Raw genomic sequence first — 17,097 nt, 5'->3', positions numbered from 1 at the left:
GAACATCAAAGCGCATGTTGTCAATCATGGAACATCCATTAAAACATGTAATGAAAAATGCTAAATGAGAATTTCTGAAAGACGCAGTGGACTCACCAAGTGCTTTTCTTCGTCGATCCTCAGAAAACAAAGTCAAGTGATGTCATCGGTGTGACTTTTATTTCAAAATAAAGAGAATTTTTTTGTTATGCAGTAAGACCAGTGACACGAGTCCTGGGGACCACAACTTTCATGTTTTATAATATTAGTTTTCTTTATGTCATTTGAATCATATACACTATATTTCCAAAAGTATTCACTCGCCCATCCAAATCATTGAATTCCTTGAACACGTGATGATCTCACGTTCATTTAGCCCGTACAGTTGGAGCGTATGTTAAAAAAACCAGGCTTATAAAACGGCCAGTCGTCCATTTTGGCTGTAAAGAAATCGCAATCTGACATTTGGCTTCATAACCAAGCTAGAACCGTCTGATTCAGATGAACCTTCTAAGCAACGGTTCTCCAAGAAACCGGTGCTGTGAAGAACAAGTGCCGGAGGTACTTTGCAGAATCATTCATTCACTAACTCTGGTTCTTCTAGTGCAGCACTCCATAGAACCATTTCTTGGCTCCATTTTCCACCCTTATTTGTAAGCGTTGTTAGGGAAAAGCACTGGGCCTGTTTGCTCCTTTCATTCGTGACTGCATTTTTTATAATCTTCTCCTTTGAAGTGTAAACAGAGCTGGAGTTGGTAAGCAATTATTGCCTGGCAGTCAGGGGGCCAATAAAAAAGAGGAGGGCCCCCACCAACACCTGTAGAAGTAATTATCTTCAAACGAGCGACTCTGCAAATTAAAATGTCTGTTTTGTCACCTTCGTGGTGGTTTCCACCTACACTCTTACCCCAAGAAAGACGGTGAGGCTAATTAAAATAGTGGCCAACCTTACGTGAATCATCAACAGAGGACTGGAGGATTTAATTAGCCTCCTTTGTTTATCAGATACCGAGCAGTCACTCTAGAGTATTTAATATACGTCTCAGGATAAGGACCAGCAATCAGGTGTTGCTGTAATAGCCTGTAAAAGTCTGTGTGCTGGCCCGAGTAAGTAATGAGCTCTAATATTACACTAAGGCCTCTATAATTCATCCTCCTATCTCCCTGATAGGAGGGCACACGTCCCAGCAAGTTTCAGAGTGCCGTGTTCATTTATATCAGAGATATAAATGATACATGACAGCATAGATTCATATATGCTGTAAGTGCATTTATGGAAATGACTAATATCACATATATAACATATATTTCTTTTCAACATAATACATGTATTTTATGTACAGTAAGAAGAGTTTTCTCCTAATAATTTTTTTTTCTCAATAAAATGGACATGTTTTTGTTTATTTGTCCTAGGTGGTGTATGTATATAATTTATGCATATTCAGACTGTCATTTGAATATGGTATAATCCCTTATGTTTACTATGGTCATGCTTACATGAATGAAAATATGACATATATCGACCAAATGAGCTCCCAAGACAAAAAAATCATTCACGGTGGTGACTAATTTTTTGTCTGGGGAGCTTCACTTCCAGGCAAGAATAGCTTCTAGAAGTCAACGCAGGTCCTTCACAACCAATTTCTGACAGAACACTGTGAACTGTGGAACACGCTGGCGGTCCCTGTCCATAGGTTTTGTCTTTCGGCCGCAATTCTGACGAGAATTTCCTGTAGGCTGGGATTGTTGCCGGTGCTGGTCGACCCGTGTGACCGTATGCTTCAATACACCTGCAAGTTTAGTTACTTCCTTCACACTGTGGCCTCTGGCTCCCAAATGTAATTCCTCCTTTTTGCCAATCATTAATATCCGCTTTCTGACCCATTTTCCACACATCAAATGAGGCATTCACTACGCTGTACCACCTTTTCTCAATCTATGAATAACCCAGTCATCCTTGTGCAACGCCATCTGCAGGAGCCTGAAGTTACTACCACCTATGTATTTATCTATCTATCTATCTATCTATCTATCTATCTATCTATCTATCTATCTATCTATCTATCTAACCCAAGTCATTAATTGAGATAGTAAATATATACAGAGTCATAATTTATAGGGTACTTTCTGTGTCTGTCTCAGACCCTTACCCCTTAATTTATACTTGTGAAAATAATGCTGTTGTTTTTTTTAAAATATCTTTTTAAGATATTTTAATCTTTTTAAGATTTGGATTCATTGTGGGATTAAATTTTAAATTAAGCTTAAAAATGTCCCTTACGTGTCACCGCAGAAACATATAGGTTTAGTTCATGGGCGGAGCCTTCTTTTAGCCACGCCCTGCATTTTAGAGCAGGAAGTGAGACTGCAGTTCCTCATGGCCACATGGTGAGCAGTTAGATCTCATTGTTTTGCAGTAATTGTATTAAAAAGAACATTGTAGCACATTAAGAACCGTCACCTCTGCAACTCCATAAAGGTTTTTGTGTTTTATTGAAAGATATGATGATTTTATGTGTGTACAACTGTTCAAAGCTGTGTTTGCTAGTCATATACTGGCCATGGCCAAAATGATCTTTCAATTGTTTAATTTTGTTTAAAAAAGTTAGTCTCAGAGACATGCCGCGAAGCTTTTTTCAAAATTCCAACCTTCTGGCATTAATAAAACAACAAAAAATAAATAAATCTAATCGTTGTAGTCAGTCACAACTGAGTTTTTAGATCAAGTAGAGAAAAAAAAAATATGGAATCACTAAATTCTGAGGAAAATATTACAGAATCATGAGAAGAACACGGCACCATTAGTACTTTGTTGCACCACCTCTGGCTTTTATCATGGACTTAACTAATGACAAACCGTTTTCTTCATCAATCCGTCTCCAACTGTCTGTTATTGCTGTTGCCAGATCAGCTTTGCAGGTTGGAGGATTGTCATTGACCATTTTCTTCAATTACCACCAGAGATTTTCAGCTGGATTGAGATCTGGACTATTTACAGGACATGCCATTGACATTATACGTCTTTCTTGAAGGAAAGTTTTCACGTCCTTTGCCCTGTGGCAAGATGCATTATCATCTTGAAAAATGAAGTCATCATCACCAAACGTCCTCTCAGCTGCTGGAATAAGAAAAGTGTCCAAAATTTCAATGTAGACTTTGGCCTTTATTGAGGATGTAATGACTGTCACCTCCCCCGTGCCTTTACCGGACATGCAGCCCCAGATCATCAATGACTGTGGAAATCTACGTTTTCTTCAGGCAGCATCATCACCTCGCCCAATGCGGATTCGCGATTCATCACTGAAGATTACCTTCATCCAGTCATCCACAGTCCATGACTGCTTCACTTTAGCCCACTGCAACCTTGTTCTTTTCTGTTTGTGTTAATGACGGCTTTCGTTTGGCTTTTCTGGATGTATATCCCATTTCTTTTGGGCGATTTCTTACAGTTCAGTCACAGACACTGATTCCCGTTTCCGCCCACTTGTTTCTCATTTGTTTTGTTGTGCATTTTCTGTTTTCAGGAGATATTACTTTGTTTTCTATCTTGACATATTGCTTGTTTTCCTTGGTCTACCTGTATGCTTCCCTTTTATAGCCTTCCCATCTTGTTTGTACTTGTTCCAGATTTTTCTTTTTTTCTTCTTTTATTGTTTTCTTAATGCCAGAAGGTTGGAAAAAAGTTTTGTGGCATGTCTCTGTGATTAACTTTTTTCTACAAAATTAAACAATTGAAAGATTCCATCATTTTTGCCAGGGGTTGTAATAGAAAAGTTTTGGTAGTGTTATGATTGTCTTGGCAGTGCAATAAAATAAACATATTTAAGGTACAGGGTCACTAAAAGCAAAAGGATTTTAGTCTGAAGTCCAAGTCAGTTAAAAGTCTGAAATGTATTTTGACTCAGACTAATTTGGGTAAATGATCCATATGTCTGCCAGTGTCAAATATAGAGAGATACGTGACCATATGTCAGATTTTGTATGTTCATTATAACAGAACTTATAATAGAAACCACTGGGCATCTTCTTCACATATAATGTCAGCTTCAGCATCTGCCCATTGGCTTCTATTATAAGTATGCTTAAGTCGATGGGTTTTCTGTTCTTTTCTAAGTACAGGGAAACGTGTTGGAACTGTTGTCTGTGGTAATCAACAGTATGTTACAGGTGCAGCAGATGGAGTTTAGGTTGAAAAGCACTAGAGTTTACCTTTTATTTTCAGTCAGGAAATGAAACGGGTGAGAAGTAGTGCTGTAGGCTAATGGGGGATGCTGTAAAGGAGCTGAGGGAGTGTGGCTGGTCACGAAATGTCCCAAGTAGGGCACATTAGGGTTCTGGAAAGCAAGAAAAGACGTGAACAAAAGTTTACTGCCTCTAGCTCTCAATCCTCATCGCCCAGTCTTCCCTCTTCAGTTTATGCCATTATCAATGTTCTAGCATAACAGTGGGGAGGCCACTGAGATGGCCACTTGATTCCTTGGCAAAAACTGAACCTTGACAGAACTGTTTGAACTCCTTGACATCATTTCTAGGCTGTTAACCCCTTCACCAAGTGCTTCAGTTTGATGGAAAAGGCTTTAAAAGGAGCAAGTCTGAATACGGCTAGGCTACAAATAAGACTAGACTTAAAAACTTAGCCTCCGTGTTGTCCAATGTCAAAGAAACTTTGTCCTGTGGCGCTAGTCACGCACTAATCTGTACATTTCGCCTCCTAGCTTGCATGGGCCACCCCTGTGGCCAGCTCAAGGGCATTTTAATTCCATCATAATGTCTTTTCTAGTGTTAGTCTGCATGTCTGTCTTCCTCAGGCTTCAAGTAATTATCCCAACCATCTGCCTGCATCTCAGTCACAGATGGAGGGACCTTGACACCCCTGTGTTTCGCCCAACAGACAAAAAGTCTCGCAACCTCGGTGAGATGACACATGACAACCTTTTTCTTTCTTTTTTCGTTTTTGGAAACCTCTAGAGCGACGGACAAGGTCGGCCAACAAAGCCAAGCGGATGACAGCGCTAAAGCAGTGAAAGCAGCATTCATTTTTTTTAGTGTACAAAAATTCTTATCAAAATTTTGAAATTGGAAAAACAAAACATTCTATTAATCACCACATGAAATCAGCTGGTGTACATCCATTCATTCGTAGCATACTTGGAACAATTCTTTCACCCAGCATCTCGCTTTAGTTATCTTCAGCTTTGTGCGCTTGTTGCAGTGACCGTGGCTGAAACTTCGGTGGAGCAACTTGATAAAGGTTATCAAACTTGATATGGGGGGGGGGGGTTTGTGGAGTCTATCCCAGCAGTCCTCGGGCGGAAGGCAGGATACACCCTGGACAGGTCGCCAGACCATCGCAGGGGAGCCAAATTCAATTCAATTCAATTCAATTGAAGTTTATTTGTATAGCGCTTTTTACAACAATGTTGTCACAAAGTGATACAACATAGCCAGTTACAACATATCCCCCAGTGAGCAAGCCAGAGGTGGTGGCTGGAGGAAGAAACCTTGGGAGGAACCAAGACTCACAAGGGGAGACCCGTCCTCCTCTGGTCAAACAGTGTTTACAATTTAATAAGCTAAATACCAAACATGGGGCAGTCGTGGGCTGGAGGTCAGGGAACTGGCCCTGTGACTGGAAAGTTGCCGGTTCGATCCCCAGTGCCGACAGTCCATGACTGAGGTGTCCTTGAGCAAGACACCTAACCCCCAACTGCTCCCCGGGTGCCGTGGATAGGGCTGCCCACCGCTCCGGGCAAGTGTGCTCACTGCCCCCTAGTGTGTGTGTATTCATTTGTGTGTATGTGGTGTTTCACTTCACGGATGGGTTAAATGGGAGGTGGAATTTCCCATTTGTGGGATTAAAATATCACTTAAATAAAAGTTAAGAGGATCTCTGTTTGAAGACTGGACATGACAAACTATTTGTAATATCTTTGTCAGATTTCATGAGTGATTTCAAATAATAATAATAATAATAATAATATTTTTTTATTATAGCACTTTTCATGCAGGTGGCAGCTCAAAGTGCTTTACAGACAGGTAATAAGCAGATACACAATTTTATTAATTTCGAATCATATGAAAATGACAGATTAAATTAAAAGATAAATACCACAAGAGTTTTAATTAAATGCTAAGTAAGACAGATGTGTTTAAGTGTTTCTTAAAAGTGAGCACTGAGTTTGACTGTCTAATCAAAGCTGACCTGAGCTCCACAGTTTTGAAGCAGAATAACTGAACGAGTCTCCCCATGTTTTCTATATTTTACAAGTATTTTTTACAGAAGGTTTTTGTAGAAGGACAGTAATTGCAGATCTAAGATCACGTGATGGAACATAGACAGACACACTGTGATGTAAGTGGGGCTTTAAGGTCATTTAGGGCCTTAAAAACTAGTAGCAGAACTTTAAAATCCACCCTGAATGATACAGGCAGCCAGCGCATCTCTTTTAAAATGTGATGTGAGTGATGTGATCGCTCTGTTTTGTCTTTGTTAGGATTCGTGGTGCTGCATTTTGTACAAGTTGTAAAGGATGTATTGTTTTTTTAGAAAGTCCAGTAAGAAGATCATTACAGTGATCAACTCTGCTTGTAACAAATGCATGAACAAGTTTCTCTGCATCGCTCTGAGATAGAAAAGGCTGAACTTTACCAATATTTTCTTTAGTGACTGCATTTACATGCGGCGTAAAACAGAGCTCAAAGTCTAAGATCACTCAGGTTTTGTACTGCAGGTTTGTTATATGAAGCTGAAGAACCAAGTTTCTCACAAAGCAGGTACAGAGTTACCAACAATCACTATTTCAGTCTTTTGTGATTGATTTGTAGAAACGTTTGGGACATCCACTGAGAAATATCTGACACACAGCTGGTTAGTCTGTCTACAGAGTCTTGATCTTCAGAAGGAATGTAAATGTATAGCTGGGTGTCGTCAGCATAGCTATGATAATTTGTATTATGCTTCCTAATAGCATCACCCAGAGGCAGCATGTACAAAGAAAAAGGCAAGGGCCCTAAAACTAAACCTTGAGGGACTCCACAAGAAACACCACGTCTTTTTGATGAATGATTTCTAAGCGAAACCATTAATTGTCTGCTGCTTAAATATAATTTAAATCATTCTAAAACTGTGCGAGAGGCCGACCCAGCATTCAAGACGCTGGATTAAAATCTTGTTAGCAATCTTTAAAGAACCTTTTAAAGAAAAATTCTACAAGGAATCTCTATGGAAAAAAAGATGCTGTGAAGAACCACTGAGGTCTTTCTGGAACCAGAAAGTTTCTTTGTGGCACCAACCAAAATAATTGTTAATGGTTTCTGTGGCTTCATATCAAAGAACCCTTTTAGTTCCGTTTGAAGCTTAGAATGTACTCATGTTGTTTTGGCTCCAAACTGCACTCTCGTTTAAACTAAGCCACATTTAAATTGCAATAATTGGCCCAAATTAAGCAAGGAAAAGCATGTAATGTAATATGAAAGGCAAACAGTTGTGCACAGAGCAATAAAAATGTTTTGACAGGACCTTTTCCCCTGAGGAGAAGACTGCATTCCATGCTAAACATCACAATTTTTGATCTTAAACCGCAAACTGAGCTGGATTAGATTGTTTTATCTCAAATGTTCAGCTTTCACTCTTTTCACCGCCTCTTCTCATGAAGGGCTGTTCATTGTCCACTCTATAAATGGAACCTTCAGAGAATGGACCTGCTTATATCTGAAGTTATTATTCATCAAGTGCAATCGAGAATCGGCCACGTGAGCACATGAGTAACACAGTTAGCATTGCTTTAGCACAAGATATGCTGTGTAAAAAAACAAGGTACGTTGGTGTGTTGGTGTAGTCATCTGACATTACATTTAAGAAAGTGTAGATAAACTTTTGCTTTTGCCATGTTGAAAAATAAGCTTGAAACCAAAGTAAATGGACCCCTTCAATGCAATTAAACTGGCTATGCTAGATTGATACCTTCAGGCCAAACATGTACTGTTCCAGTGGGTCTACAGCTCATTTCACAGAGGTAAATCTACTGTGAAGCAATGGGAAAACAGTCTTTGTCTCATAAGAAGGTAGATCTTTTAGCTCATGTATTTGACAAAGCATCCCAAATTATGCTAAACTAACTGGGCTTCTTCATTATATCACTGAACCTTATGGCAATCAATTACATATCGTGACTTCTTGCAAAGAGGTCTTTCTTGATGTATGGTTGGACCATTTCTTCCGTCATAAATTACTGTACCACATTAATCTGACTAATTATTTAACCTTATAAATAATTCTCTTCTCTTTAGATTTTTTCTACAGCACTGGGAAGCTTTCAATAAGCATAGCCTACAGGCACTATAGTGCTTGGCAAGAGATACCCGATGAAATGGAGACTGAAATGTGGATAGCTGTGTACAGGCTCCTCTTTATTCACTTACAGGGCCAAAATCTGGCATTTTTCTTTGTCTTTTATTTTTAACTTCAAGGTTCATCCATGATATTTGTGCATGTATATGAACCAAACACAGTCATACACTATGTGGCCAAAAGTATGTGGACACCTGACCGTCAAGTGACTCTTATTAGTCCCACAATAGGGAAATGTCACCTCCACATTTAACCTATCCGTGCAGTGAAACACCACATATACAACTGAATACTATGCTTTACAGCTTTACAGATTGGCTGGAGCAAAACACCATTAACATTAATCTGGCAAAAATTGACAAAACTGAGCTAAACTTGATATTGCGGCTGTTTTAAGGCTCAGTCTGATTTGGTCAGACTCTGTACGGGAGGCAAACATCTGTGCAAATATCCTGCCAAAATTGAAAATTAAATGATTTGCAATTTCATTTTTCACATGAGCACGAGCCGTTTGTGACAAAAATACAAAATAAATTGAGAACGCTGATTTGTCATTTCATTTTAGTTGTTATTCTGGTTTTTCACAGCCAAATCTAAAATGAAAAAGCTAACAGACAAAAGAAAACACTTCTCTTCATGAAACACATAATACACGTCAAAACTAAAATCAAAATGTAAAGTTTATTTTCTTATTTCTTTTTCATAGCGATCGGCTGCAAATCTGACAAAATTAAAATGAAAATGCAAAATGAATAAAGCAACAGCAAAGCGACCGTCTGTGATTCCGTTTTCGGCACTGACGCGCTTTAACTGTCAGAATGAAAATGAAAATGAACATCAACGCCACATCAACACTACCTGAGATTCACTTTTCATTTTCCACTTTTCTTTTTCTTTTTTCTTTTTCTATCTCACCAACATGCAAATATATGTTAATTAGCACTGGGTGGGGCTACGAGGTACATTTTAGGACAGCCTCAGCCATCTGCGTCAGAATCGCCATCATTCCTCAAGATAAAAGACTTTGAGTCTCCAGAAAAACACTGTCATGACTCAGATCTGGTGAAACTGAACATCAGACCAAATGCTGTCAGACCAAACGGCCTCAGAGTAAATGTATCAGACCAAACGGCCTCAGAGAAAATGTATCAGACCAAACGGCCTCAGAGAAAATGTATCAGACCAAACGGCCTCAGAGAAAATGTATCAGACCAAACGTCCTCAGAGAAAAGTTATCAGACTAAACACAAGGCTGGTCGAGCATAGACTGGTTTGTATGACTTAGAAAACTATGGTGTATCTGAGACATGTGTTTTTCCTCAGACAGGGCTGTCCTAAAATGTACCCCGTAGCCCTGCCTAGTGCTAATTAACATATATTTGCATGTTGATCAGATAGAAAAAGAAAAAGAAAACTGGAAAATGAAAAGTGAATCTCCAGCAGGTGGCGCTGATGCTCGTTTTCATTTTCCTTTTCACTCTGACAATTAAAGCGTGTCAGAGCTGAAAACGGAATAACAAACCGTCACGGTCATTTTAATTTTGTCAGATTTGCTGGTGATCGCTATGAAAAAGAAGTAAGAAAGTAAACTTTGCATTTTGATTTTAGTTTTGACGCGTATTCTGCGTTTCATGAAGAGAAGCCAAAGCCAAAGTGAAGTTTGTGTTTCTTTTGTCTGTTAGCGTTTTCATTTTAAATATGGCTGTGAAAAACCAGAATAACGACTAAAATGAAATGACAAATCGGCATTGAAATGAAAAATGAAAAATGAAAAATGAAAATGCAAATGAAGGAATTTCATTTCATTTTCAATTCTGGCAGGGTATTTGCGCAGATGTTTGGAAGAAGAAATGACAAAAAGAGGTTTGCATTTACATTTTATTGTTTTCATTTTCATTTCCTTTTTGGCAGGATTTGCCTCCCATAGACTCTGAAGATGAAACCACACGTTTGACGATTGGTATTGGGTTCATTTCTGCCTGATTCCAGGCTGTTTAGGTGTTCTTCTGTCACAGCTGCCGACGGAAAAGCTCTCGTGTTCTATTGCTCCATCATATTATATTCAAGCACATTAATGATTGAATCAAGCAACGTTTTAGGAATCAGTGGAATTCCCCTTTAAGATGTTTGAGGATATGCTAGTCAGCTCTGTTCTGATATTCAGTGTTGTGCCAGAGCTGAAACACTCCTTATGACTTCAGCATGGATGGGCGGGGCTACACAGCTGTAGGCTGAAATGGCAGATATATATATATAAATGCATTGGTCTTTGTGGTTTTCATGAGGTCACAAAAACAGTTTTTGCAACTTAATTTCTGCATGTAGACTAAATGCACTGGAAAATGAAGTATGTTTTGAAAACGAAACGAAATCAAACCCTTTAATTTGAAAAAGACGAAAAAATGATGATGATATGATGATCCATGATACGAGCCCTTTAAATATAACAGCACACGAATCATGAACACATGACAAAAATAACCTGACCAGGTGTGGAAGGTGTGAGTGGTGGTTCTTTTGTGTTTGCGACTGTGCCAGGACTTGAAAATGGTCTATTGATGTATGAGTGACAGAGAGAGAGAGAGAGAGAGAGAGAGAGAGAGAGAGAGAGAGAAAGCTAGAAGAGCACTAGACACTTCCCAGTTTGTGTCCAAGCCTTCAGGCTGAGTCTGTGATGCAGTCCAGGGAGACACTGCCTGCCTGCCTGGACTTGTTCTCAGCACAACTGATCTGGATAGAAAAGAAACATAATAGAAAAAGTGACACTGTAGGACAAAAACAACTGCTAGTCTTAAGGCTGATGAGCTAAATGTAAAAAATGTTTTAAAAGACGACGCACTTGAGTGAAAAAAGGTCAAAAATGTCAAAAAGTATCCTGGAGAACTGACCATTTTCCTCGATTTCTTTAAATAATGTTTTAATTATGCACTGTTAAAGCTTTGAAATGCCTGTTATGAAACAGTTACACTGTAAAACAGCCTGTTTAGAAATAATATTTACATACAGTACTGTGTAAAAGTCAGAGATCACTCCATTTATTTCATTTCCATGTGAAATGGCCGTTAAATACTATTAATACTAAAAAAAATAAACTATTTGAGCAGAAATTTACACAGAAGGCTCAACAACCGGATATAATTTCTAAAATTTCTGTATTTAGTGAGTCCACTTTACCTTTATTACACCATCTATTCTTTTCAGGAGACTCACTTTTAGTTTCACAAAGAAATATTTGAATATAGTAGTGAGAGACTCTGGGGCGGTCAGTCCATTGTTCAGCTTCTTTGTTTGATGTGTCCGTCTCTTTTTCTCAGTGAGGTTCTTCTCGATCAGCTCCACGTCCTTTCAGACCCACATTCTCACAGTGGAAGGCTGGACAGAAACACCTGTGGATTTTCTGTATATGTACAGTTCTGTACGTCTGCTGTACTGTATATCTTTCATGAGGTCACAAAATCATTTACATACAGTATCTCCACCTATTCAGTCTGCAGCAGTTCAGCCACGCCCAGTCATGCTGTTGTTATAAGGAGTGGTGCAGAGCTCATTTCCATATATGTGTCTTAAAGATACAGTACAATAGACTCAGAGGTTGGAACTGGCTATGGGAAATGAATAATGAATGCTTTTGTACGTGAAAGCGGATAAATGCCGTAAGAGAAAATATAAAAAACAGGAAAATGTAATTTTATGTTAATGTCACAAAATCGATATAGAAATCTGTCTGACTAAATGGAAACATGTGGCATAATAAAGTTCTTTCAGGGATGTGTGTTTTTGACTGTGTGTGGTCTTAATGCTTGGAGGGAGTGGCATAAAATGGCCTGAATAATAGGCCGATATCAAGAAACTCCACATCAAAAGACTGGATGGATGGCAGGTGCTCATTTGGGTTGGCCTCAAGTAGGTCTTCACATTCACACTGTAATGGATGAAGAGGATGCATTGTGTCTATGCATGTGTGCATATGGTACAGTGTGTATTTTGTCATTTTTGAGGGCACTACAATAAACCCCAGCAAAAGGTCATCTGAACCATTAAGACTTACAGGACAAGCAGAAGGTATGGCAAATAAATAACACTCAACATGTATGGTCTTTAATTAAAATGCAATAAGGGCTGGTTAGAGAAAATATCCTCAAGCAAACGTCCGAAACATCATAATGTCTAACTTGCATTATGACTCAGTGCCATATACTAAGTGGCCTAGCAGGTATATCAACATCGGATGTAGTCAACAACTGAATGTACAATCAAATAAAGTTCAATTCAGTCACATTTCAACAATATTTACAAAGTTTTAGAAAATATTTTACGTTTTACAAAATATTTTACAAATTTGGAGTGAACATTTATACACCATTTCCCGTCCCGCCACCAAGACAGCTGCTGTCGCGTTGCCGTATGCCATTTTTTCAGAATTTTCCAGGTGCGAGAAGCTCCTCCCTTTCTGTTTCCCATTGGATTGGGGGACAATAGTGTCCATCGTTACCATACTCAAAATTCGACCAGTTCTAAATACGTATTGTGGATTTTTGAGTATACTCAACTTTGACACTTGTGACTATACCACATACTACATACTCAAACAATAGTTAGTATGAAGTGCACAATTGGGACACAGCATATGTAAAATAATCTGACTCACTTTCTTCTCTGACTGCTGTGTCTCTCTTTGTCCTGCCTCTGTGTGTGCGTCACTCACTCGAGTCTCAGGGCTCATCGTAATGCACAGATCTAATTGACTGAGCAGCGTCACATGTCATATTGGTCTGTGAGTTTCCTGGGCACTAAAGCTACCATAAAGGCTAGAAATGTTACGCTGATTAAAACCCCAGTAAAACCCCGCTGAAATTAAATAATTCTCCATAGTTTATCGGTTATAGGTCGAGGTCCGCATAGGACAGTGGCTGGGTCCAATCTCGGACCTCAGTCCACCTATTAGTGACATCCATAATATATTCTTTCACTTTTTGATAACACAAAGCTGCACTGTGTAAGATTTTTGGGTTTGAAGACCTCTCTGGTGAAAATGTGTAATTGCACAGAACTTGGACCTCTTCCCCGAGCGGATGAATCTGATGATTGAAAGAGAATTCAAAGAGAAGTCAGACTAAAGTAGGACGCATCTTCCGAGGATGTGAGTGAATTATCTACTATTATCATCTTATCTTGTTGATTCTGCATTTGAGACCTGAACATCAAGCCGACCCTTATTTTTGAAGCTATGCATGTGGCGTTAATATGGCATGGTGTGAAACACCCCTGACTTTTATATGCTTATTTCAGGCTGTACAGGGTGACTCACTGCAGTGCACACTCACCATATTGTAGTCTTTTTTTATTTCATGACGTATAATGATACTTCTTTCCATTTTAATAAAAAAATCTTGCATAGTGCAGCTTCAAGGCCACTGCAAACCAGCGGTGCAGGGTAGTGTAGCTTCGGGTAGCAGAGCACTGCTGTAACTACACAGAATGTTTCACACTGAGAGCATCAAGAACACATTCATTTTTACATCCTCATGTAAATTGAATGAAATAAAGAAAGAATTGAGGAACATGATTTGTCACAGTTGGCATCCCTTCTCTTCCTCTTTATACAAACACTGACTGCCTTTCTCTCTATAACTTTCAAGCCACATATGATCAGCTGTGACCTTCTGTGCTCTCGATGTGGCGTTACTTGGCAGCACTTCAGATCATTTGTTTTGTTACATGCATCTGATGCATCTCACCAGCTAATCACTAAGGTTTCCAGTGTTGGAAGAGAGAATATGCTCATTTCTGCGGAGCTGCGGCTTGGCAGGAATTGAGTCTGACACGCCTAATATAGTGAAGTGTATAATACAGGAATACAGTGCGCCTCGGGCACAATCGGTGGTCTGCAGGAAGAGGGAGGGAGGGTGACGCTCAAGTACGGGAAACATGAGTGTGGTCATTACGAGGTCATTACAAGTCTTAATCCTTTAACTCCTCTAAACTTGGTGGTGTGGGTGGGTGCTACTTTGTCCATTTTGTCGTTCCTCCCAGAGTGGCTGCGATCCCGTCTCCAAGGCCGCTCCCCTGAGCCTCGCTGAGACATCTGAAGAGCGGAGCGGCGCAGGAGGGGTGAGTCATGTCTCATTATTCTGAAGAATGTAACTTCAAAGCTGCCATGGCAGACAATACATTATAACCTCTATTCAACAGCCGTTCACGAGAGGCCTGCTCATAGCTGGAGTTATTATTCATCAAGTGCAATCTAGAAAATGATAGTCATTGTAAGTCCATAGATTCGACGAGTGAAGAGAGAACTGGCTTGCACACCTTTTGATGAGTTTTAAGTTCGCTTAGACTCTCAATAAACAATTGTATTAGATGTCCATGACAACTGGACATGTAAATAGTGCTGCCAGTGCATTTGTGTATCAACAATTCTAACCATCTTCATTTTTTACAGCAGCATCTCTGGCGACTCCTAGTCTTACGATGGACGCTGAATGCTCATTAAAGGCTTCAGGTAACACACTGAACCGAATCATAAATCAAGCTCGCTCTCATGCTTTCCAGCAGAAGATGGATGGTGCCTGCATGCTTTGTACACAAATCAATCTAGGTAAGTGCCCATTTAATGTTTGCTTCTCCAGAGTGGTTGGGCTGTGGGTTTAATGGGCTAGAAAGTGGTCTTGAGAGGGATTTCTGTGAAAGACATAGCTGTACTTTGAATATACAAACAATGATCTCCAGAGATGTAAGCATTCTTCCAGACGTCTGTGAAAATAGCAGCACTTCTTAAAGTCATCTAAAGCCCATCTGAGGCTCTTTCTCCAATTTCAGGTGAAGCCATGGATGATTTTTAGCCCCAGCCTCATAAATTATTTCAGATTAAAAACTACTGAAACCGATATGAGTGTTTTAGTGTGTTCGTTGGAGAAGGAGGACCTAGATGCTGACTCGAAAGCCTTGATAAATGCAGGCCTCAACGTACTCAAGGAGAAAAGCAGCAGAAGGCCACTCAGAACTGTTAAGACATTCCCCATATGTTATGATGTTCCCCATAAAAGGCCAATGTACCAAAAATATTCTGCAAAAGTCAGAAACCACTTTCCCATTTATTTCATTTCAGATCTTTTAGTATTTTATTTTTCCACTCTTTACTTTTGTGCACATGCTGCCACTTCAACTCTTCCATTCTTCCAAACTTTAACCAGTTCCAGCTGCGTCCTCCCAGCAAAAGCTGTTCCAAAGGAATCACCTAGATTGTTACCCTTCAAAGAGACACTGGCATTCACACAAGCAACTATCAGAACTCACCTCACACGTTTCTCTCTTAACTGCATCTAAAATAACTAGATGTTTCTAAGGAGATTAATTATAGGGGATACATAAGTCTCTCTTTCATGTATATTTAAAGGCTCATTTTGTACTCGAAATTTATCCGCCCCGGGAGATTGGGATGTGATTGGGATGAGAGGTTTTATATGTAATGTTAATGAGGGTAAAATAGTATTAAATCTGAAAACGTAAGTTTTATTTGGGCACTATTTTGCCTTTTAACTCATTGCATGTACCTCTCCACCATGAATGGACTTTGATAACTGAAGTGAATGTAATTTCATAAGCTGCCCAACATTCCTTCATTCTAAACAAAGTCAGACCCAAATATTTGGAAATTGACCCCAAACTATAAATGATTACTTTTTTTTTAAACCTGCCACTGGAAATCAAAAGGGCAATTTTAAAGACTGGAGAAGTAACAAAACCACATTTTTAAATTTTATGACTTTTTTTTTCTTGGCTGAAACGGATGGATAATTTGATGGCTGTGATTTTCCTATCAATCATCATGGGAGGTTCTGTAATGGTGCCTCTTCACTAGCGAGAGAGAACAGTCTTCACTCTCCCCCTCATACATATTAATTTAGCTGGGAGGAAAAAAAAAAATCGTGGATGAAAAAAAGGGTTTAGTCATTTCTGGCAGTGCAAAGCAAGCCGTGCAATTACACATTTCTAGGTGAATAGAGCCATTTTCAAAGTAGATATTTAATGCAATCATTTTTAATAGAAGAATATGCAAATGGTTCTATTTGACATTTTCCCTTTAACACCCACTTCTCAAAGATGAGATTAATTCCGTGTGGGTTTCAAACTTTCCACCCTCGAGTGAACAAAGATGCCCCCCGTCATTTTGGGCACGCATGCTTTTCGGAGAAGAACACAAGCTACAGAGATGGCACCTGGGTTTTCCCTCTCTAAAAGGAAAATGATGGGTATTATTGGGTAGCGCGACAGCTGCTAATATGGATTTGATTTGTTTTAATCACTAATTATGGGCCTTCGGAATTAGCGCCATGGTTTACACCAACACTCCAGCATTCAGCCCCACAGTTAACCTTCGAAATGTCACAGCGGTGGTGGAGGAGGTTTGCGTTCAGCGAAAGGTTGTCCTTTTTAGTCCCATTCTCCGGGAAAAGGTCATGCTAGGCTCGATCTGCTGGAATGAATCAAGGTTTGTGATGTTTGAAGATGCTTATAGAACCTGATGCTTCACTACCGCGATGAAGCAGAGCACCAAAACAAGTCATTTAATTTATAATTAAACCATAAAGTGCAAATTGCAGATCTGCATAATCCAATGACTGAGATGTAAACAGTCATTCAGAGTGGTTTGATGTGAAAAGCTCCGTTTTGGAGAAACTTACTGGCTGATTTCTTTACAGCGGTGGTGATAGGAAGCACATTTTTAGGGGCTCAAAAGTAATTCAAACTTGCTCCAGTGAGGACTT

Source organism: Pygocentrus nattereri, chromosome 19 (genome assembly GCF_015220715.1).
Source record: "Pygocentrus nattereri isolate fPygNat1 chromosome 19, fPygNat1.pri, whole genome shotgun sequence".
Lineage (NCBI taxonomy): Eukaryota > Metazoa > Chordata > Actinopteri > Characiformes > Serrasalmidae > Pygocentrus > Pygocentrus nattereri.
This window is presented reverse-complemented; position numbering follows the sequence as displayed.